Raw genomic sequence first — 25,000 nt, 5'->3', positions numbered from 1 at the left:
AAGGCTCTATACCACATACATGGAGTTATCTTTTTTTTAAGCATTTGATTTATGAAGTCGATTCCTGGACGGTGAGACAAATTTCTAATCTATCGAGAGAATGGGGCTTTGTTATCGAGGTTCAGGCAATGCAGTCTCGGTTATGTGAGTTGTGAGCTGCCTTCGTTTTTATGTGGTTCTGTTCTCTCTAACTTTTTCTCGTCCAACTTTTTCGACAAGAAAATGGTGTAACTCTCCTATAATGAAACAGGGGGATTTCCACCAGACACAAAGACCACCGGACGTGTGTGTGTACGAGGGTATGTGCGTGTATGTACGTGTGTGTGTATATGTACGTGTGTGTGTGTGTGTGTGTGTGTGTGTGTGTGTGTGTGTGTGTGTGTGTGTGTGTGTGTGTGTGTGTGTGTGTGTGTGTGTGTGTGTGTGTGTGTGTGTGTGTGTGTGTGTGTGTGTGTGTGTGTGTGTGTGTGTGTGTGTGTGTGTGTGTGTGTGTGTGTGTGTGTGTGTGTGTGTGTGTGTGTGTGTGTGTGTGTGTGTGTGTGTGTGTGTGTGTGTGTGTGTGTGTGTGTGTGTGTGTGTGTGTGTGTGTGTGTGTGTGTGTGTGAAAGAGTTTGTTCACCCAATTACGCTTACCTAACTGTAGTATACCAGAAAAGAGCTACTCTTGTAGGAATCCGTCTTTTTCTCTCCACTAAATAAGTTCAGTTTTCCATTTGTTTGATTATTTGTGTGTGTGTATGTGTGTGAGCGTGTTTAGTAGTATTAGTAGCAGCAGTAGATTAGGTGTACATGTACATAAAATTTCCTCTATTACAAAAGCTTCAAGGCATTTTCTGCTGACGTCACTATTGGGTGGGAAGGCCCCGAGCTTCCTGGAAAACAGGTTCCAGGAGACTCCAACGCCATCAGCACGGTGACAGCAGCTCACCAGAATAAAAACCGACTGGCGCTAACCAAAATAGAATCAGTGAAGTGTGTCGTCGAGAGCCAAAAGTACTTTCTCGATGTGGTTTTTAACCATTTCAATACGGTGACTCTCCTTCATATAAATGAAAATCGTCTGAAGTTTTCCCTAGGTCTGACGTCGCCTAATTGAAGGGGGACTTAATCTTTGGATTAGATGGTAAGTGGCAACTCACCATGTTCTTGGCTATAAATAAAAGCCGGCCGTAATGCGTGGCTCAGTTTCTTCAAAATGGTGAGTACCGACAAAACGTTGTGAAGCATTTTCAAAGTGATCATTGTTTTTAGCCTCTTTGACTTCGTGACGCCCTCGACAGTCTTTGTTCTGGCTACCTCCACAGGATTCTATTCAGCTGAGGGCCGATCCTTGGCCTGAGGAGGTTCAACCATATTCTCAAATGTCTATGGGATTTTTTTAGCAGGGCACCCGCAAGACTGAACACACACACACACACACACACACACACACACACTTCAACGAATGGACGGCTTAGAAGACGTTCTGAAGAAAAGTGAAGTCTGTGGATCCCAACGCAAAGAGAAGTGCCTAGTGTTTTTGCAGGGTGGGGGGGAAATTGCTCGTGGAGTAGTGGGAACGTAGGGAAAGAGGAAAAGGGGAGGGATTACTGAGGGAAATGGAAGGAAATGAGGAGGGAGTAGACTTTGACCAGCCAGACAAGCGGAAGGTAAACAAAAGACTTAGCGAGGATCAAATGTCTAATAAAAATGTAAAGATTAGAAGTATAGAGAGGAGCAATACAGAAGAAAGTGACGAGAATATGTTCCAGGGATTTAAAGAGGGTGGGGGGACACAACCCCCCCCCCCCCGACTGATAAGACTAGAGGAGAGAGTTGATAAGGTGATCGAGGACTTGGAGCGTAAGTTAGGTAACGTAGACTCCATTTTTCAAAGAATTGAAAGGTTGGAACAACTAGAGAAGGCTAACAGAAACTTAACTGAAGAAATAGAGGACCTAAAAAGACAGTTAGGAAATGTAAAGGAGGAGAATGAGAAATTGAAGAAGAATAGTAATGAAAACAGAGAGAAACTAGCTACAGAAGCTAAAAATTGGAGAATAACTCAAGAAGGGAATAAGGTTTCATTCACTGACATAGTCAAACAGCAATTGAAAGAACATAATGAAGACTCAGTTATTAAAGTGATGAGACAGAAGGAGAATATAGTAAGAGAATTAGCTGACAAAAAGAAATGTATAATTATATTAGGAATGGAAGAGAAACATAACCCAGATAGAACTGCAAGAATCAAGGAGGAAAATGAAAGAGTAAGCAGTTTATTAAAATTAGTCCAGGAAGATGAACCAGAAATTATAAAGGAAATTGAGGAAAAATTCAGACTCGGAAAATATAGTACAGATAAGACCAGACCAATTAAGATTAAATTCAGGTCACAAACAACAGCAGAGAAAATTCTATCCAAGACAGGGAAACTAGCAACAAATGATCAATATAAAAAGGTATGGATAAAAAGAGAAATGAATAAGGAGGAAAGAGAGGCAGAAAAGCAGAAAAGAATTGAAGCTAAGGCAAAAAACGAGGAAAGAACGGAGTCAGAGAAAGAGAGATTCTATTGGAGAGTAGTGAACATGAAAATAAAGCAGTTCGACATACTAAAGAAAAACATAAGGGAAACAGAGAATACAATGGAAGTGGCAGAAAACTAAGAGTGTCTTACACAAATATAGATGGATTGATAACAGGATTGAATGAACTGAATGATTATTTGAAAGAAAAAGAACCGGACATAATGGGAATTGTAGAAACAAAATTAAAAGGCCCACTACCACCCAACAGTGTAGGACATGATATATACAATTATTGGATTAGAAACAGAGAGAAAAAACAAGGGGGTGGAGTTATGTTCCTGACTAAGAAGGATATAAACGTGAAAGGTGTCATATATGGAAAGAATACAGTAGAGATGATTATGATAGAAGTGGAAGACCGAGATAAGAAGAGCAGAAAATTTGTGATCAATTATGTGCCTCCGAAAACAGCCTCATGGGAGGAGAGTGAACATAAAAGTATGTTAGAGGACACAAAGATAGCATTAACTAAAATAATGGAAGACGGAGGAAGAATAGTTATGATGGGCGACTTTAATAAAGAAATAAATAGATAAATGCTACATAAGTAAATAGATGAATACATAAATAAGCAGACAAAAATATAAATAATAAGATATCAGCTTGTCAAAGACCGAATATGCATTCCGAGACGACCCCGATCCTCTATGCTTCTACGTCAACATCAAAACTTAACATCTGTATTCACCGATAGAGGGAGTTCTAGGGAGATACTGGGTGGCAGAGAGGAACTATAACGGAGAAAGGATATTAGGGATGTGTACTAGAAGGGAAATAATGATAGCGAACGCAATATTTAAGAAGGAGAAGGGGAGAAGGAAGTCGATTATCAGATCCTTATCTAATGGAGGGAATATTGAGAGTGGAATTTCAGTGGAGAAAGAAGAAAAAGGAGAGAGGCAGATAGGTGCTGAAAGCCGACAAATTGAATAAAAGAGAGGGAGACAGGCAGAGAAAGAGAGAGAGAGAGAAGACCAGGTGGACCTGAGTGAGGTATGAAGTGTAGAGAAATATAAAGGAAAAATGTGATTAGATGAAGGGATATGGAACTGTGATTAGATGAGGGAATAAGGAAGGGCTAAAGTGGGTAAAGAGGACGCATGGGATGAGATGGAAGACCAGGAGTCGGGGCAAAAATGGGATCAAGACGCGAAGGTGGTAATGATGAAAAGGTGACGATATGACGAAAAGAAGAAACGAGGAAGCATATGAGAGGGGGTGGAAGCAAAACACAAGGTGTAGGACACCAACAGGAAAGCGGGTGAGATGTGACGTTTATAAGTGTTTGAGGGAAAACTTTGGAAAATAGTAATAATAATAATAATAATAATAATAATAATAATAATAATAATAATAATAATAATAATAATAATAATAATAATAATAATAATAATAATAATGATGAAGATAATAATAATAATAATAATAATAATAATAATAATAATAATAATAATAATAATAATAATAATAATAATAATAATACATAATAGTAATAACAATAATAATAATATAAATAATAATAATATAAATAATAATAATAATAATAATAATACATAATAGTAATAACAATAATAATAATATAAATAATAATAATAATAACAATAATAATAATAATAATAATAATAATTAATAATAATAATAATGATAATGATGATAATGATAATAATAATAATAATAATAATAATAATGATGATGAAGATAATAATAATGATAATAATAATAATAATAATAATATAATAATAAGAAGAAGAATTAATAATAATGATAATAATAATAGTAATAATAATAATAATAATAATAATACATAATAGTAATAACAATAATAATAATATAAATAATAATAATAATAATAATAATACATAATAGTAATAACAATAATAATAATATAGATAATAATAATAATAATAATAATAATAATAATAATAATAATAATAATAATAATAATAATAATAATAATAATAATAATAATGATGATGATAATACATAATAATGATAATAATATGGTGTAGGAGACCAACAGGAAAGCGGGTGAGATGTGACGTTTATAAGTGAGAGAAAACTTTGGAAAATAGTAATAATAATAATAATGATAATGATAATAATAATACATACATACATACATATACCAAGGCTTTTTTCCCCCTTCCAAGGGAGGTAGCCAAAAAGGGAAAGGCATAAAAACACTCCCACCCATTTCATCCCTAAATACACTCCACACCCCTCCCACCCTCCCTCTCATCTGAGCAACTCCTGGATGACGGGTCATCCCTGCACCCTGCCCACCGCCCTGGGTCAGAAGCAGTGTCGCAAGACACAGCACATCCACAGCAAGGACGCTTCATTTAATCGGCGACCCCCCCTCTCCGTCCCCCCTTGCATATAAGGAGAGGACGGGGAGAAATCCCTTCGGGCTGCGTCAAAATTTACTCACACATACTACCCCCCCCCCCCCGCCCATTCCTCCTCATGCAATCACAACATCATCCATATACAACCATTCTCCACTCACCTCTGTCTTCCGTCCTCTCACTTCCTTCCTCAACAGACATTCCCCTCTTCCCCAAAGCCCCCTTCACCCCATCCATCCACCTCATCCTAGGACGTCCCCTCATGTTCACTCCCTCCACATCTGCCTTCCATACCTCTTTTACTAGTCTTTCTTCACTCATTCTTTCCATGTGTCCAAACCATCCTAATATTCTTTCATCAACCCTATCTCCCAGCTCCTTTTTCACCCCTGTTCTCCTCCTCACCTCCTCATTTCTCACTCTATCCAGCCTAGTAACCCCCACCATACTTCTCAGACACCTCATCTCAAACACATTCAAACTCCTTCTCTCTTCTTCTCTTATGTTCCACGTTTCTGCCCCATACAGTGCTGTTGGCACAATCACTCCTTCATACAGTCTCCTCTTCGCATCCATTCCTAAATGTCTATTCCTCATTACACTCTTTAATCCACCAAGGCATTTACTCGCTTCTCTCAATCTACATTCCACCTCCACCTTCACTCCACCTTTTCCTGCTACACTTGCACCCAAGTATCTAAAACTATCCACTTCCTCCAGTCGCTCTCCCTTAATGTTCACTTCCAGTCTACTGCCACTTTCACCCCTTGTACATCTCATCACCTTACTTTTACCCACATTTATCTTTAGCTTTCTTCTATCACATACTCTCCCAAACTCTGCCACCAGCTTCCTCAATCCCTCCTCTGACCCTGCCACAAGCGCAGTGTCGTCCGCAAACAACAGCTGGCTCACCTCCCACTTTTCTCCATTTTCTTTAACCATCTCCAATCCCTGACCCACTACTCTAGCATTCACCTCTCGCACCACCCCATCCATGTATAAGTTGAACAGCCAGGGCGACATAACGCATCCTTGACGAAGTCCCACCTTTACTTCAAACCACTCACTCTCTCCATTTCTAATCCTAACACAAGCTCTACTACTCTCATAGAAACTCTTGACAGCTCCCAAAAGCTTTCCTCCTATCCCATAAATTTGCATAACCTCCCACAGTGCCTTTCTGTCTACCCTATCATAAGCCTTTTCCAGATCCATAAAAGCCCAAAAAACATCCTTCCCCTTTCCTATAGCTTTCTCACATATCTGTCTTACCACAAAGATCTGATCTACACAACCTCTACCTGTCCTAAAACCACACTGTCCCTCACCTATTACTCCTTCTGTTCCTCTCCTAATCCTCTCAATTAAGATCCTCCCATAAGCCTTCCCTACTACACTTAACAGGCTAATCCCTCTGAAACTACTACATTCACACTTGTCCCCTTTTCCCTTGTAAAGAGGAACTATACAGGCACTTCTCCAGTCCTCCGGTACTCTACCCTCTCTCCAGCAAACATTAAATAACCTCACCATAATAATAATAATGATAATATGAATATGAAGAATACATAATAATAATAATAATAATAATAATAATAATAATAATAATAATAATAATAATAATAATAATAATAATAATAATAATAATAATAATAATAAAAATAATAATACATAATTATAAAAATAATAATGATGATAATAATAATGATAATAATAATAACAACAACAACAACAATAATAATAATAATAATAGTAATAGTAATAATAATAATAATAATAATAATAATAATAATAATAATAATAATAATAATAATAATAATAATAATAATAATAATAATAATAATAATAATGATATTAATAATAATAATGATAATAATAATAATAATAATAATAATAATAATAATAATAATAATAATAATAATAATAATAATAATAATAATAATAATAATAATAATAATAATAATAATAATAATAATAATAATAATAACAACAACAACAACAATAATAATATTAATAGTGATGATGATAATAATGATAAAGACATTTTGGAAATAGAAAGAGTGAGTAGTGAGTCGGGTAGTGGGTAAAGTGTGCAGCAGATGGACAGATGTTAATGGAAGTGAAGGCAGTGAGAGAAAGGCGAGTACAGTATTTCAAGTTGTTGAATAGAGAGGACAGAGAAGCTTTGATTGTGGTAATGGGAGATGCCAGTAGAATGTTGTAATAAGGGAAGAAAGTGATAAGGCCATCGGAAGAGAAAACATATGACTAAGACTGAAAGAGATGAAAGCTAGTAAGGTGTCTAGGTTTGATGGCTACCTTTCATATCCTGTCCATGAAACCTTCCTTGAATACAACCAAACTAGACTTGCTACTCCTTTCCCACCATCAGTTCTCCTGTGATCCAGTAACAGCTACAACCAACATAAGTCCTCGAATAGCCCAGATTCTTCTACTTCCGACAGCAACACTACTCCCCTGCCTCGAGCGGCCTCGGGCCCAGTGCTGACCATTCAGTGTGTGTGCTGTGCCTCAGGCCAAGCGCTGACCGATCAGGGCGTGCGTCATGCCCCGGGCACAACATTGACCAATCAGAGCGTGCGCCATGCCCCGAGCACAACATTGACCAATCATAGCGTCCGACGTTCAGCCCACTCAGGCGGCAGGACCAACCACAATGAAGGACTATATTGCCTTGCCTACAAGCCACTTTTACTATTTTTGTATAAATACTCCTTATTTGTAACTATTCACGTTAATATACTAATACACCTTCCACGAGTTTCGGTTACCTTTCCAGGGGCACGCGAGATATATGAGATATTGAGAAAACTCAACATAAAATCAATGATATACAACTATCATGTTTAGTTAAATACCACTACTGCTTATAATGATATAGTAATAATGATGATAATAGGGTTTTTGAAAGAAGGGAGCTATGCACAGAACTTATGAAGATACAGTAATGGAGTGACATCTTTGAGGTATTGACAAACTTTTTACAGGAGTAACAACTCAATTGTTTTACAGGGGACCTGAAAGCAGGACATTTACATGTAGATAATACATTGAATTCTGTATTTACATTTTCATTCATATAATTTCAAGCAAAGAGAAGTGTTAATTGTATTTGTATTTCAATTAATTTGTTTATGAAACCCATATAAATTTTATGTATCAAATTATACACTATATGAATTTCAAATTATGACTATGATATTATGTATAACGATATGCATTTATATTATTATATAACAAGCAAAGTGAAATACAAAATTTATTTTGTTATTTACTCGTAGATGTTGAAAAACAAATGTATAATACATAAATTTAGCACTGATGTAAATAAAACATTCAGGCGAAGAATATTCATGCTTACTAACTCAGTTTATAATTATAAAATTATTTCAATTAGTTTTGCTTTTGTATGTGGAATGCATAGTACATTTGCAAATATATATATATAGGATAGGTTTTGAAGGTGGCATTACAAAAAATGATATGATTGTTTTCTACAATATGACCACATAACAGAAACCAGGCCACCTTCGTTTGATTTCTTACTCATTTTATATTATCTATCTATTCATTTTCTTTCAATTTTTATTTAGCTGTTACTTTACTTCTTTGAAATGTCCAGTATTGAGCTATTTTACTATTTCATGAAAAATTAAGTCTAACACGAACGCTACACTTGTACAGTACGACGAGAAAAGAGCGCGTTTTCATTCATCTGAGACCGCTATTTTCAAAATAAGTAACACATACAGTAGCGTATATCGGTGTGTGTATTCACTTGGTCTTTTGGATCACGTGTTCGACTCGTGATCGACAACTATTTCCCTCCTGGAAGAGAGCTCAGAGCTCGTAGGTCCGATCTATGGGTAATGCTATGACCTTTCACACACACACACCCCCAACTCCCCGCCCACGAGAGTCAGAGTAACGACCCGAAGCGCAGCTGTACCGAAATTAATTTCGGCCCTGGGCAGGATTCGAACCAAGCACTACGCGCACCACCATGCTAGTAGTTCATCGTTCTACCAACTGCGCCACCGAGTCGTGTGTGTGTGTGTGTGTGTGTGTGTGTGTGTGTGTGTGTGTGTGTTCCTAGTTGTATAACACGGGAAGGGGAGCTATGCTCGTAGGGACCCGTCTTTATATCTCTCAGTATCTAGTTTGCTCTTAAATTCTTGTGTGGTTTTTGCACACACTATTGTTTCGGCCAAATTGTTCCAGACATCCATCACTGTGTGGAAAACTAATTTTTTTTCAGATCTCTTCTATAACTGTCCTTTTTGAGTTTCTTTTCATATCCTCTTTGTCTTATCCCACTTTAATAAGTCTTCTCTGTCAAGGACTTCCTTGTCTTTCATGATTTTGTAGATGGTCAGTAGATCTCTTTCGTTTCTTTGTTCCAGGGTTGGTAGTTCCAATTTAGACAATCTTTGTTCATATGTCAATTTTGAAAGTGTTCGTGCATTCTTTGTCGTTGCTCTTTGAATTCTTTCTAATTTCTTTATGTTTTTTTTTCTGGGTGTCCAGCGTGTGTGTGTGCGTGTGTGTGTGTGTGTGTGTGTGTGTGTGTTTGTGTGTGTGTGTGTTTGTGTGTGTGTGTGGATTACCGTGACTTGTAGATTTACAAGAATGTTTTGTCTTTTGTACCAGCATAATAGAGAAACCTGCTGCCATAAATAAGTATTGTTTGCTGCAGGTATATTTGGAAACACAACCCTTTGATATTCAGCACCAGGTGTATATAATGGCCGTGTAGGCTATTTTTGTTATCAGACTGATTAATTATTCATCAGCAAAGGACCCTGAACATACGCAGAAGCTTGTGTATCCTTGACCATCTTGTCGGTTGACTCGGTGACCCTCTTCCCCTCCCCTCCTCCACTCCACGCGTCCGTATTTGGGCGGTTACGGAGAAGGGATACAAACTTTTTGGGGGCTACTATAGCGTGAGGTCTACCACACTAGCGTGAGGTCTACCACACTATAGCGTGAGGTCTACCTCCCGTTAGCACTATAGCGTGAGGTCTACCATTTTCATACATTTATTTTAGCGATAAACACACATTTTGTACATATCCTAGGAATGACTTGGATAGATAATTGGATTTCTAATTACATTCATAGTAAAGAAAGAAACGTAAAAATAAACATGTTATATATTTCCATACATTTATTCTAGCGATACAAACTTCGCACATCTTCTAAGAATGACACAAATAGGTTAGGTTAGGTTAGGTCAGGTCACGTGGACAGGTGACGTTTTTTATGTATTTGGGCAGGACACATGTTTGATGGACAGGTGAGGGGAGCGTCCCGGAAGAACTCGGATCACGCGGTGGACCTCGGCTGCAGGCTGCACCTGGGTAGGCGACAGATGGCGGTAGACCTCACGCTATTGTAGCACTTTTTTTTTTTTCTTTCTTTTTTTTTAGGTACATGGATGCTGCCACGGCGCCTGACCACTTTCACACAATTGATGAGACACATTCCTAACACATTTAGAGTTATCTCATTCATACTCTACATTCTTCGCATAACTCAACAATTAAAGTTATACGCGAGGATTTGGAACAACGTATATGTGTTTATTCTTTCACCTTTGCATTTCAATAAAATCCATTAGCTCTGACCTGTGTTGCGAATTCTACTGAATGATGTCGTCGATATGCTTTTTATGAGTTTCTCACAAGTCGATGGTAAATGAAAAATTTTCTGACATGAAATGTGCATGACTTTATTCATCTATCTACTCAATATCTATTTTTTGACGATGAATTTCTGATAGATTTCCCAAGTCCTATCGATGAATATAAATATTATACTTTCACGTCTTTAACATTCACAAAGATAACTGTCATTCTCATGATTTATTATTTCCTCAGAAATTCTCCTAAAAAGATAGAGTAAATTTCAGCAAACGAAACTGCTGCGAACTAATGTGCGTCGTTTACATCTATATATCAGATTTTCAATTACAAATAAGACATTTCTACTTGTACAGATCTATGTGTTAAAAAAACTACAAACTCGCTCAGTTATGTATTCAACAAAGACACCAGCTTTGCAAACGATACGCTTCTTGTTAAAAAAAACATATCCAAATACTTTTGTTAATATGGTAGCAATAGGTATAAGGAATTAAAGATTAAAAACGAAAATTCCAAAGAATAAATCAAACATTAAAGGGAAAATGGGTAGTTATTATTTCCTGTGGTTATACTGGGGTAATATTTTTATATCAAACCTGAAACACCAAAATTGTGCTGAGTTACGCCAAGCCAAAGGTTGTCATGGATTGGTGTGAACTCGCCAGCCAGTCGATAAATCTGAATGAAACATCTGCTAAATGTAAACAAAAATGCACGAAGGTAGACTGAAAATGGCACTGAACTTGCTATAATAAAAGAAAAATTGAAAGAGGCAAATTTACATGTGTTCAGGTCATCAAAGGGATCAAATAAAATTGACAGAAGTTACGAAGTTACGGAAATAAAACGAAAAAGACCAAATAACCAAAGGATGTAAAAGCAAATGAATAAATAAGTTGCATGTAGATTCGTCAATTATTAGATTAAGTTAGAAAATGAACTAACCTATGCTAAACTATGAACAATGTCAGAACTGGATTTAATGTAGAAAAAGGGGCCATTGTAGTTCCTTTCCTGCGCATGACAAGAAATGAAGTACAGCACATATAAACAAATAGATGAATAAAAAAAACAAAATATATAAATAGATGGCTACACAAATAAATAAAAAGCAAAACCTAACACTGATTCATCCCATAGAAATGCATCAATAATGTGGTTTCCACACCTAAAGAGGGATATATTAGAATAGGCACCCAAGATGATCCCAAACTTAATAACAAATCATATGAGAAAACAAAGAAATCACACACACACACACACACACACACACACACACACACACACACACACACACACACACACACACACACACACACACACACACACACACACACACACACACGACTCGGTGGTGCGGTTGGTAGAGTGCTGGGCTACCAGCATGGTGGTGCTCGTAGTACTTGGTTCGAATCCTGCCCAGGGCCGAAATTATTTCGGTATCGCTGCGCTTCAGGTCGTTACTCTGACTCTCGTGGGCGGGGAGTTGGGTGTGTGTGTGTGTATGTGTAAGGTCATAGCATTACCCATAGATCGGTCATACGAGCTCTGAGCTCTCTTCCGGGAGGGAAATAGCTGTCGATCACGAGTCCAACACGTGATCCAAAGACCAAGGTGAAAGACCAAGGTGAATACACACACACACACCCTCTCTTCCGGGAGGGAAATAGCTGTCGATCACGAGTCCAGCACGTGATCAAAAGACCAAGGTGAATACACACACACATGCACATACACACGAGAGTAGTGTGCGCCCATCTTCAATCTCTGGATCAATTCGCTGGATTTTTATTATACCTCTTGTCAACTACACAAAGAACACATTTCAAAAAGATTCTTTAAATAAGCTGACACATTCGAGTATGAAATATAACCGAAAACATGATTGCCTACATGCCATGCCCAGGTCATCACAATGAATTATGTATACAGTGTTATTAGAAAGGGATGTGGCACGACACCTGGTGAGTTGCTTTATTTGCTGGAGAAATAAATTGTTGATGAATTACAGAGGTTGTCGTCTAAGGTTACTATCTTCTCTGGGAAAGACAATTGCTACCTTACATACGGATGTGAATGTTTAGGGTTATGAACATGCCAATAGACTGGGTTTCTTTAAAATTAATAAAAGAATTACAGGGATTGGCATCAGTGGGTGGGATGGTGGGCGTACTTTGAGGGGGTGTAAGTACAGAGGACTTGCGACAACGATAGTGATAAAAAGTTTTCTGTGTGACAATCATTGAGACCACCTACCTAGAGGCTGACGACGCATTTTACGGTAAATTCTTAACGTTCAAATGTGCCACAAAATTGCTACTTCATTTTTGTGTATTTATTCTATTTATTTGTTAATGTATTTATTACGTTATATAAGTGTATGATTGTGCTAAAGAATTATAGTGTTGTTCCCTATCAGCAGGGAAAAATATCGTGAAACCTATCGCAGAGCGAAATTATCTAACATTTTTCAACTGAGAAACTTGACCATCGTTTTTGTTTATATCAGGCCTCTAGAATTCTTGAACAAGAAATTGTCGTTGTGATATTGTGCCCATACAATATTTAACTGTTGTTAAAATGTATGTCAACTTTATGCCAGTTTTGATTGAGATGTGATTAGTGTCAGAGGTCGGCGGGAAGTAGGTAATGCGTAGATCGAGTTTCGGTTAAGAATTTGAATATTTGGTTCACGCAGGTGTTGCGTCTTTCAAGGATGAGGCTGGACAGCACCGAGTAACAAAGAACTCATAGTTTTGGTATTTGGGGGCCACAAGGCAAGCAAAGATTTGATGTCCAGTAAATCAATGTCTATAGAACTACGCTTGCAATAATTAATACTAATCAAAAGAAGTAAGTGCGGTCACACTATCATAACTCAAGTGAGTTCGTTTGAGCAGAAACGACTTCGTTTTCATTTTTTTATTTTTCGAATCTCAGAATGTCATAATATTACCTCTGCGTCATATGTTGAGAAGCTGGATGACGAACTAAGAGAAGTATACGAATATTAGACACATTATTGAATTGTCCTTAGTTAAGTATAGAATACTGTAAGTGAAGTAGTCCAATAGGTTTTCAAATTCACAACATTTGACGAGAATAACGATAGCATGACAGGGGCTTTAGTGTATGTCGGGTGAGGGAAGTACAGAGGCGGGGGCTGGTACAAATAATTGTATAAGCGGTTGTTCTTGTGTAAATAGAATTAAGAATAAGAATTTAGGGGAAAACGTACATGTGAACAAAACTTCGATGAGAAGTGTTTTGTACGTCTATTATAATCCATGTTGTAAATTGTTCGATTGTAAATTGCGGATGCTATAGCAATTTTTAGAACGAAGCTAATTTAGGCTACGCATTAAGATCGTACTACAACGTGATTGGTTGATTATCGTCTATGTGTTTTAGAAATATGAACCCTTGTTTATATTCAGCTTTTGAAAATTAATATTTTATGAATTTAATGTATAAATTTCTAAAACTAAGGAATAGCATTTTGAGATGGTTATATGACATCGCGACAACTACCGTTGAAAAAATCGTTTGCATAGATATACATTATGTGCAGTGGAACATGATGTAGAACATGTATGAAAAGTCCTAAAGTTCGAAACAGTATCTCATCCAATATGTCGGATGTTGCTTAGGCACCACTTACACTCCCTGGAAAGACGAAGAGTTCGGGGTGATCTAATGTAAGTATTCAAGTGGATCAAGGGTTTTAACAAGGGGGATACAGGCAAGGCCATCATATTACGTTCTTACGTAGTTGGAGTTTCTCGGCCGTATTCCGCCGCTTACACGGCGCTCATTACAGCCGCCCTCATGCAAACTAACACTTGTATTCTTGCTTCATAGTCATATCATCCAGATCGTAACACTCAGTAAAGAAGTATGTCTTCAGTCTTTTCTTGAATATTTCAACATTTTCGGCCATCTTAAGATTCAAAGGTAATTTGTGATAGAGTCTTGGAGCACAATTTTCAAAGGCTCTAAATCCAATTTCCAGATTATACCGTGGCTCATGTAATCTATGTGGCATCACACTGTGTCTTAACAACATATCTGAGTCTATATGAAAGTCCTCAAGGAGATCACGTATATATTTGGGTCTACCAGAATTTAATGCATGATAGGCCATCACACATATTGTATACACAAGTCTGGCCTTAATTGGTAACCAATGCAGGTCAATTAAAGTTGGTGTTATTCTCTCACGTGAAGATAACCCTTTAATTAACCTTGCGGCTCTATTCATGACAAGTTGCAGCTTTCTCAGTAGATAGTTAGGGAGGCCATAGTACAAACAATTACAATAGTCGAGTTTACTAATTACATAATTATGATCGAGCATTTTGGTAATATTCTCGTCAAGATACTTTATTACAAAGGCTATATTTCGTAAGTGATAGCCCGCTGCTCTCACCATCTGATTTATCTGACACTTAAAACTTAAGTTGCAATCCACCATCACTCCTAGGTCCTTCACAACATCTTTTACTTCCAATACAGTATCATTAATTGTCAAGTGAGGAATGTTCAGTCTCATGATATCATGTTGTTTTCCAACAATTACACAATCAGTCTTATTTTCATTTAGTTTCAGTTGTTTGGACTTCATCCATCTATTTATATCTACCATAATTACACTCAACTTTTCTTCAATATTATCAATATTTGTCACTGTCATGTAAAATTGAGTGTCGTCTGCAAACAACTTGAAACTCGCGCTGTGTTTCTCAAGTATATGAGATAGTTCAATTGTATACATGCAGAACAAAACAGGACCCAACACACTTCCCTGGGGGACACCTCTTTCTAAGGTTTTTTCCTCTGAGTAAGATTGACCTATTTGAACACAGTATGTCCTATAACTCAGGTAACTCCTTAAGTATTCAAATGAATCCCCATCTACACCAATCGATCTGCAGTCTCTCAATAGCAATTTATGCACAACATTGTCAAACGCAGCACTCAAATCTAATAAAATCAGAATACCACACTTTCCCTCATCCATTACCACAAGTAAATCATAAATCACTGAGCACATTGCCGTTTCAGTAGAGTAAAGTCTCCTATAGGCAGACTGGTTGTTGTTGTTGTCGTTCCCTAGACTGTCTGTCCGAGCAGTCCCGTCTCCCCAAGGAATGCCACAGCCGAAACTGGGTTTTCCCACAAATCCTTTATAGAGTGTATGTTGTGTTGTTTGCGTGCATGATTGTGTATAATGCAGTCTTCCATTATGTGTTGTATGGTATGGGGTGAAGTGTTACATCCTGGGCAGCTGTTCACAACACGGTCGTCCAGCCTCTTCTGGTAGCTTAGAAGTGCTGGGTGGTGACCGCATCGCAGTCTGGCCAAGTGGACTCTGTCTTTTCGTGGGAGAGAGGATTCAGAAGGGTGGATATCAGGGGGTCTGGCATGCAGCAGTGTGTTGTCTTTCAGTGTGTTAATGGAGCGGTGAGTGATATGATTATGAATATGTTTCCGGAGGCTGGTATTTGGTGGTTGTGGAGGAAGAGAAGAGAGTATCTGTGCGTAATAAAGGTCTTTGGGTGTAGTTTTAATGTTTCTTGGTGTGTGTGGGTGTTCTGCTATGTAGTGTAGCGGGTGTGATGTGTTTGTGGTGGCTGCGGCAAGTGTTTGTGTGCCTCTCATGTCGAGGTGGTCCTTGACTTTGAGGACTTTTGTTTCATGGTGTAAATGGTCTGTAGGTGATGTATTTGTGCAGCCTGTAATTATTTTTAGGGCTTTGTTTTGTATGATTTGAAGGGTGTTGTGGTGTGTCTCACTGAGATTAGGAGCCCATGCAGGACTCGCATAATTCATCACTGAGCGTATGCATTGTTTGTATATTGTTATATTAGTTTCTTTGTTTTGTCCAAATGTTGTTCCTGTGATTGACTTAAGTGCGTTAAGTCTAGGTGTGCATTTGTTTTTTATGTTTGTGAGGTGTTGTTTGAAAGACATGGATGTATCGTATGTTACACCAAGAATTTTCGGTGTGTTTGTGTGTGGTATTAGAGTGTTGTTGATGTAGAGATGAGGTATGTATTTGTGTTCTTTTGTCCAGTTGGTGAGAAGTGTTGCTGTAGATTTGGTTGGAGCTATTTTGAGTCTGTTTGTGATGAACCATGTGTTGAGTGTGTCAAGGTAAGGCTGGATTATTTCTGCAGCTTTGTCTGTGTTACGATGTGTGCATGTGATTGTTATGTCGTCTGCGTAGGAAGAGATTTGTATTTCTGAGGTGTCTGGCGTGGGTAAGTCATGCATGTATAGATTAAATAATGTGGGGGATAGAACTGAGCCCTGTGGTACTCCGTTCTTAATGTTTCTGATGTGCGATGATTGGCCATTATATGACACATGAGCATTCCTGCCTGCCAGATAATTGGCCAGCCATCTTTTGGTGTTTATTGAGCATGTCTGAGTTATATATGTAATTTGTTAGGTTGTGGCTGGGGATAGCATCAAAAGGTTTACTAATGTAAAAAGTTATAATAAGTGTTCTGTGTTGGTGCCTATCAGAATTGATGACATCAAAAAATTCTTTGTGTGAGGTTTGTCAGAAGAGTGTTTGTGGAGTGTAGTGGCCTAAAGCCGTGTTGTGAGTCAGCAAGGGGAATATATGGTGTGACAAGTTTAAGTATTAGGCGTTCAATGACTTTAGAGGGGGTGCAGAGAAGTGTGATTGGGCGGTGCGATGTTGGGATTGTTGGGTCTTTGTTCGGTTTTGGAATGGTGATTATTTTACCATGCTTCCAGATGTCGGGTATAGTGTTGTGTGAATAGCTGTAGTTTGCAATGTTTGTGAGTGCGTGTATACCTTGTGGTCCAATGTGTTTTAGGTGGATGTTGCTTATGTTATCAGGGCCACAGGCAGATGAGTGCTTGAGATTATGCATTATGAGTTTTGTCTGACTGTCTATGAAGGGTGTATAGTCTGAGTCTGTGGGGAAGTCTTTCTTACGTCGAATGGTGCGTCGGTCGTCAGGGTGAGATGTAAGATGGCTCGTCTGTGCAAAATGACGTATGAGTGCGTTTGCTTGTTGTCTGTTTGAGGGTAGATTATCTGTTGTTGTGATTATTGCTGCGTGAGAGCGTGTAGTGTTAGTGTTGGATAGTGTGATGCTGTTGAGTGTTTTGTACAATTTGCTGGTGTTTGTTTTGTGATCAAGTGTATTGATAAAGTTTTGCCAATTTTGTGTTTTTGTTCATGTATTTTATTGGCAATCACAGTGTTTAGTGTTTGTATTTGGTCTGCTATGTTTTGAGGGATAGGTGTGGGGGTATCGTGTTTAAGTGTGTCACGTTGTCTGATGATGTCTTGGATTTCTGGTGTGAAGTTGGGGTTGTGTGATTTTCTGTTGCCTCTAGGGATGTATCTCTTGTCTGCGTTTTGTATGATTGTATTAAAAGCGTGCACAGCATTGTTTATGTTTGTGATTGGTGTACTGTTAAGTGTTTCAAAATGTTGTTCTGTCTCTTCAGTAAAGGCTTCCCAGTTAGCTCTCTTGTAATTGGTGTAAGTGTGTCTGTGGCCAGCTGGGGTGCATCTTGTTTTGGTGGTGATGATGATTGGAAGGTGGTCAGAGCCAAGGGCTCCGACCACTCTCCATGATGTTGTTGGGGTTAGGCAGGGGGAGCAAAAGGTGATATCAGGAGAGGAGGGAGTGTAGAGGGCTTGGTATGGGATATGTGTATGATTATGCGTGTTGTTCATGATAGTCAATGAGTCGAATTGAGTCTGTATATCAAGCCCTCTGTCTGTGTCAGGGTTGTCGACAAACCAGGCAGACGACTTGGCGTTGAAGTCACCACCCATGATCAGGTTGGGGATTGAGGTTAGTTGGCTGAGTTGAGGTCTGAAGGTGTTTGGAACTGTGGGGGATGATTGGGGGGGAATGTACATGTTAACTATTGTTAGTGTTGAATTGTTGCCTGTGCGGAATACGAATGGATTGGGTTTCTGTTGTGTTATCTGTGGTAGAGAGGAGAATTTTGGTTGTGGCACTTGTGTCCACAAAACAGATGGAATGGTGGATCAGGGTAATGAGTCCACCGCCATTGCCGTCAGTCCGGTCTTGTCTGATGGTGGTGTAATTATGAAATGATGGTGTTTTGTGTGAGTGTCTTAATTTTGTTTCTTGTAAAATTGCAATGTGTATGTTGTGTTGTTTAAGAAAGTGTTCAAGTTCATGTTTTTTAGTGTTAATACCGTCAATGTTGTGTTGTAATATGTTGATGTTGTGTATTTTGTATGTGTTGTATGTTGCCGTTTGGGGTTGAGGTTGGGGTGGTAGTGGGGAAGGTGTAGGATCTGGGTCAGAGGGGGGGAAAGGAGAGATCGGGACAAAGGAAGGGGAGTACTAATCGGGGGTAAGGGCAAAGGGAAATTGGGAGTGGGTAAGGGTGTTGGCTGTGGTTGGGGAGGTGGGATTGGGGTTACTGGAGGGCAGGTAGAACATGTCCAAGTGTTTGTGTATTGGTTTGTGTCAGCAAGTGTTGTACAAGTGAGGTGGGCCCAGTTTTTGCACATATTGCACTGAACTGAGCCCCTTGTCTGTCTGCTCGAAGTAATGGGTTTAGAGCATGTTGGGCATGTGTATTTTGTGGTGGGCCCAGGATTGCTCTCTACATCTCCGGCTAAAAGTAGAAGAAGAGGGGTGATCGCCGGAAAATGACCCCTCAGTGCAGAAAAAACGTAACATTGTGTGTTGGAAAAAAAGGATTGTGGTACTCCCCCAGGTAGGCGTAGTTCCTCCTTGGGGATCGGTGCCATCTGCGTAGAGCTGATGGCCAGGGGTGGTTGCTGCTGATTGGCCCCCAACTCTTGGGGTTGGGGGGTGGTCCCACGACGTAGACGTTGCAGCTCCAGGACTGGTTATCAGGTAACACATTCACTCGTTGCATATGCTCGAGCAGTTGATTCAAAATAACATTTTCCATCACTTTAGATAAAAATGTCAAATTAGAGACTGGTCTTAAAGAATTCAAACACTGTGCATCAAGATTTCCTTTAATTATTGGCTTTACGATCGCTCTCTTCTCAGACATTGGGAATATATTACTGTCAATACTTTTATTCACTATGTCCACATAAATGTCCATAAATTGATCAAAGTTCTCACTATGAATAATGTCTCTTATTGGAACAGGATCATTGTCACAGTTCGTAAGTTTCATTCTCTGTACTATTAAACTAACAGTAGTTCTGTTTACTGAAGTAAACGACAGTAATTTCATTTCCGGTACATGAGCAGTAAGGATTACTTCATGGTTCATGTCCATATCAAAACCAGACACAATATTTCTAATCTTGTTGTCAAAAAAGTCTAAGAATTTATTCGCTAGCTCTCTGTTAAAAAAACCTTCTGGTAACTTATTTTTCTTTTTATTTCCTGTCAAATTATCCAATATTCCATACAACTTGTTAGTATTAGTACCCGCGTCTAGCGTCTTATTTCTATAATACTCCTTCTTTCTCTTTATTATAAGGCGATTTTCATAATTCCTCGCTTTTTGATAGTCTCTCCTGGCTTCCTCAGTTTTCTGTCTCCTCCAAAGCCTCTTTTTTTTTTTTCTTTTTCTCTTTCTTCACACGTCCCACTTCATCATTGAACCATGGCGCACTATCTACAATAACAATTTCTTTCTCTATTAACGGGCACATATCTTCATATTTTCCTTTAGCAATGTCATTAAATAATATCGAGAGACACATCACACACTCTTCATATTTTCTATGAATATGATTACATGACTCAAGTTTCTCCACATTTAGGGTGTTTACAACAGAAGTTATAAATAGATCCGGCGTAAAATTTCTCATTGATCTACACTTTATTAATTTTGATTGCTTTTTACTTTGTCTATGGGGTATGAAAAACGTCACTAGATAATGAACAGGCGACAAATGACAAATTTCATCTACATGGAGACCATTAACTAGGTCATTATTTTTATCTACAATTACCAAATCTAATATGTGGCCACTAATTGATGTTATGTCATTAACCATGTTCATTAAATTAAAAGAATCCATCACTTCAATAAACTCCATAGTACTTCGCGCACTTAAATCGTCTATCCACAGATTAAAGTCACCACAAATAAATGTATTTACACTAACCATACCAAGTGTTTCTAAGTATGTACTAAATTGCTCCGTGAATAAACTTTTACTCGCACTTGGGGGTCTATAAACAATAATAAAAGTACACTTTACTCCATCCATTTCACAACCAACTTGCACGTGTTCAAAACTTTCAAAGTTATTTGTGGAGTAAACCTTCAGTTTTTTAAATACATGAGAGAGAAAAATCCCTACTCCTCCACCCCGTTTTTCTGTTCTAGGTTTATGTAGGAAAGTATGCGTCACCGGAGTCATTTATTTAATTTTAGCGTTATCGTATTCATTTAGCCAAGTTTCAATTAGTGCTAGAATGTCATAGCTTCCATCAGTAATTAGATTCCGAATATCAAAAGTTTTATTTCCTACTGACTGTATATTCAGTAATCCACATTTTATCTCTGAACGATATCCATCAATAGCCATGATCAGTATTGCTCCTTATCCTCTCTATCTCCATCGCCAGGACAGGACAGCAGGAGTCACCAACTGAGTGATTCACTTCGGGTTTTTTGTATCTTACACAGTTCATGCACATTTTCTCAGCCACTGCACAATCCTTCCTTGACAGGACTCGTGGTAATATATTTGAATTGGACAAATTTAGATTGAAGAAGGAAATAAGCAAAAACTAATTTACCATCAGGAGTGGTTAATGAATGGAATAGACTTTCTAACCATGTAGTGAGCGCTGAAATCATTGGTTGTTTGAAAAGAGAAGATTAAATAACCTTATGGATGGGAATGGCAGGTGGTAAATGGATATAGGACTGTCCAGTGTAGGCCGTATGGTCTTTTGCAGCTTCATAAATTCTTATGTTCTAATGATGGACAAACGAGGGAAGAATTGTCACACACAATCAATGCGTTAAGAATGAGTGTTGGTTTATGGAAATGAGAATGAATGAGATAGCCTATTAAAAATTCTTTAAATTTTGTACAGATTATCATTCCTTATATCAGGCATAAAGGTTTTTACACTCATTACACTGGGCAAGCTCGCAATTCTTGTGAATTTGAATTGCTAAAACACTTTGGTTAGTGTTCCAGACTTCCCCGAGAACATTTCAACAATATGTATGTCCAATATATATATATATATATATATATATATATATATATTATATGTATATATATATATATATATATATATATATATATATATATATATATATATATACAGTAGACCCTCGTTTTACGCGGATTTTTTATGCGCGGTTTTGAATTTACGCGGATTTTTGGGTTTTTGGGTTTTTGTATATATATAGCCTTAGCAAAGGAAGTTGGCGGTGAAGGATTTGCAGATATGGAGGAAGAAGAGGTTCGGGAACTGGTTCGTGGCCATGCAGTTGAGCTGTCTGAGGAGGAACTGGTGGAACTCGTCCAGTCGGCCAGTGAGGAGGAGGAGGAGGAGAAGGGCAATGTTGAAGAAGAAAGCCAGCCACAGGAAGGATTAACTTTGGACTCATTGGCAGCCTTGATACGACAGGCCTCCGCTCTCAAGGCTGCCATTTATGAGACTGACACATCCATGGTGAGGGCAATTGCGGCGCAGAATGGCATCGACAGTGTTATGGCGCCCTACAAAGCCGTTTTGCAGGACATGAAAAAGCGCCGAGTACAATTGCCCATCACCATGTTTTTACAGAAACGTGGTGGTCCAGCTAATTCTGATGCCGAGTCCGACTAGACTGCTACCTAGACTACTACCCCCTTCTACATATATTCATTTCATTGCACTGTTTTTTTCTTGTTCTTTTGTTTGTATTGTATTGTTTTCCTATTTTTCTATTGTATTATTTTGGTTCAATGGCAATTCATTGTGGAAATAAAATTATTAGGGTTCTAATGATTGTTTTGGTATATCTCCTTCAGTGGCGGAATTTTACGCGGATTTTCGTTTTACGCGGGGGTTCCCGGTCCCTAACCCCCGCGTTTAAAACGAGGGTCTACTGTATATATATATATATATATATATATATATATATATATATATATATATATATATATATATATATATATATATATATATACTGTATATATATATATATATATATATATATATATATATATATATATATATATATTTTTTTTTTTTTTTTTTTTTTATTTTTTTTTTGTCAACCACAGTACACTTTAATTCTAAGCCATCGACATCGGGAGACCCGCGGAGCCAACATTTCTGCATGTTGGCCTCCGCGGATCTCCCGATGTTGATGGCTTAGAATTAAAGTGTGTTGTGGTTGATAAAAATGTATATCTGTTCACTGGGACCCATTCACTGTTGTACAATTACATACATACATATATATATATGTATATATATATATATACATATATATATATATATACATATATATATCTATATATATATATATATATATATATATACACACACATGTACCAGTGGCTTTTTTCCTTTACAAAGGAGGAGGTAACCAAAGGAAAAGGCATAAAATTCATTCCCACCCATTTCATCCCCACATATTCCACTCCCATTCACCACCCCTCGCTCCCTCTTTTCTTGGCTCCTCCTGGATGACGGGTCATCCCTGCATCTCGCCGACTGCCCTGGGTCAGAAGGAATGTAGCAAGACACACTACATCCTTAGCATGGCTGCTTCATTTAATCGGCGATCCCTCTCCGTCCCCTCATGCAGAAAAAGAGAAGACGGGGAGAAATCCCGTCGGGCTGCATCAAAATATCATTCACACATTCTCCCTCACCCCCCATTCCCCAACCACTCCCATGCGTCACAGCATTATCCACTCACCCCAATCTTCTGCCTTCTCCCTTCCTTCCTCAACAGACATTCTCCTCTTTCCCAATGTACCTTTTAACCCCATCCATCCATCTCATCCTAGGTCGCTCCCTCATGTCCACGTCCTCCGCCTCTGCCTTCCACACCTTTTTCACTAATATTTCTTCACTCATTCTTTCCATGTGTCCAAACCATCCCAATACTCCTTCATCAACCCTATCTCCCAACTCCCTTTCCCTCCCCCCAATTCCCCCCCTCACCTTCTCGTTTCTTACTCTATCTAGCCGAGTAAACCTTACCATACTTCTCAGGCGTTTAATCTCAAACACATTTAAACTCTTCCTCTTTTCCTCTCTTATATTCCATGTTCTGCCCCATACAGTGCTTTCGGCACAATCACTCCTTCATACAATCTCCTCATAGCATCTATTCCCAAATGTCTTTTTCTCATTACACTTTTCATCCCCCAAGGCATTAACTTGCTCATCTCAGTCTACATTCCACCTTCACCACTTCCCCTTTCCCACCACATTCACATCCAAGTATCTAAAGCTATCTACTTCCTCTAGTAGTCTTGTCTCTCTTTCGTAATACTCACTTCTAATTTGCTGTCACCCTTTTCCCTTGTATGAGTACATCTCATCACATTTATCTTCAACTTCCTTCTTTCGCACACCTTCCCAAACTCCGTCACTAACTTCCTTTATCCCTCCTCTGATCTTGCTACAAGCGCAGTGTCCTCAGCAAACAACTGGCTTATCTCCCACTTTTCTCCACTTTAACCATCTCCAATCCTCGATCCATTACCTCTCGCACCACCCCATTCATGAATTAATTGAACAGCCAAGGCGACATAACACATCCTCGGTTAAGTCCCACATTTACCTCAGACCACTCACTCTCTCAATGTCTAATCCTAAAACAGGCTGTACTACTCTCGTAAAAAATCTTGACTGCTCTTAAAAGCTTTCCTCCTATTCCATATATCTGCAATACCTCCCACAGTGCCTTCGTGTCCACCCTGTCGTAAGCCTTTTCCAAATCCATAAAGGCCCTAAAAAAATCTAATCCACGCAAACCCACATTGTTCTTCACCAATTACTCCCTCTGTTACTCTCCTAATTCTCTTAGTCAAAACCTCATAAGCTTTCCCAACTATACTCATCAAACTGAACCCTCTGAAACTAATACACTCACACGTGTCCCCTTTTCCCTTGTGCAGGCACTCCTCCAGTCCTCAGACACTCTATCATCTCTTTCACAAGCATTAAACAACTTCACCAGCCAGTCCAGCATCACTGTACTTTTTTTTTTTTTTTTTTTTTTTTTTTAGACAATCCATATGCCCCCCATCTAACCCAGGTGCCTTAAATGCTCTCATCATTTTAATAACGACTTTCACCTCATCTTTCCTTATTTCTCCTCCATTTTCTTGATTCATCATTGTCATTTTCTTAGCGCTTCCCATCGCAACTACCTTTCCCTTCCAATCCTCCTTCACATTTAACAGCTC

General features: G+C 38.4%; 1 protein-coding gene across 2 annotated transcripts in view; it reads left to right on the top strand.

Moving 5' to 3' along the window:
- Positions 1-19,310: 19,310 nt before the first annotated feature.
- Positions 19,311-25,000, top strand: part of LOC143017874 (putative cytochrome P450 301a1, mitochondrial) — a 50,043-nt gene continuing 44,353 nt past the window's right edge. For both annotated transcript variants that reach the window (XM_076172881.1, XM_076172882.1), the window contains exon 1: positions 19,311-19,484. The gene's annotated coding sequence lies outside the window, so the exon portion shown is untranslated. The remainder of the gene's footprint in view (positions 19,485-25,000) is intronic.

The sequence above is a fragment of the Oratosquilla oratoria genome, chromosome 33 (assembly GCF_046742065.1).
Source record: "Oratosquilla oratoria isolate Oo_2021 chromosome 33, ASM4674206v1, whole genome shotgun sequence".
Lineage (NCBI taxonomy): Eukaryota > Metazoa > Arthropoda > Malacostraca > Stomatopoda > Squillidae > Oratosquilla > Oratosquilla oratoria.
This window is presented reverse-complemented; position numbering and strand designations above follow the sequence as displayed.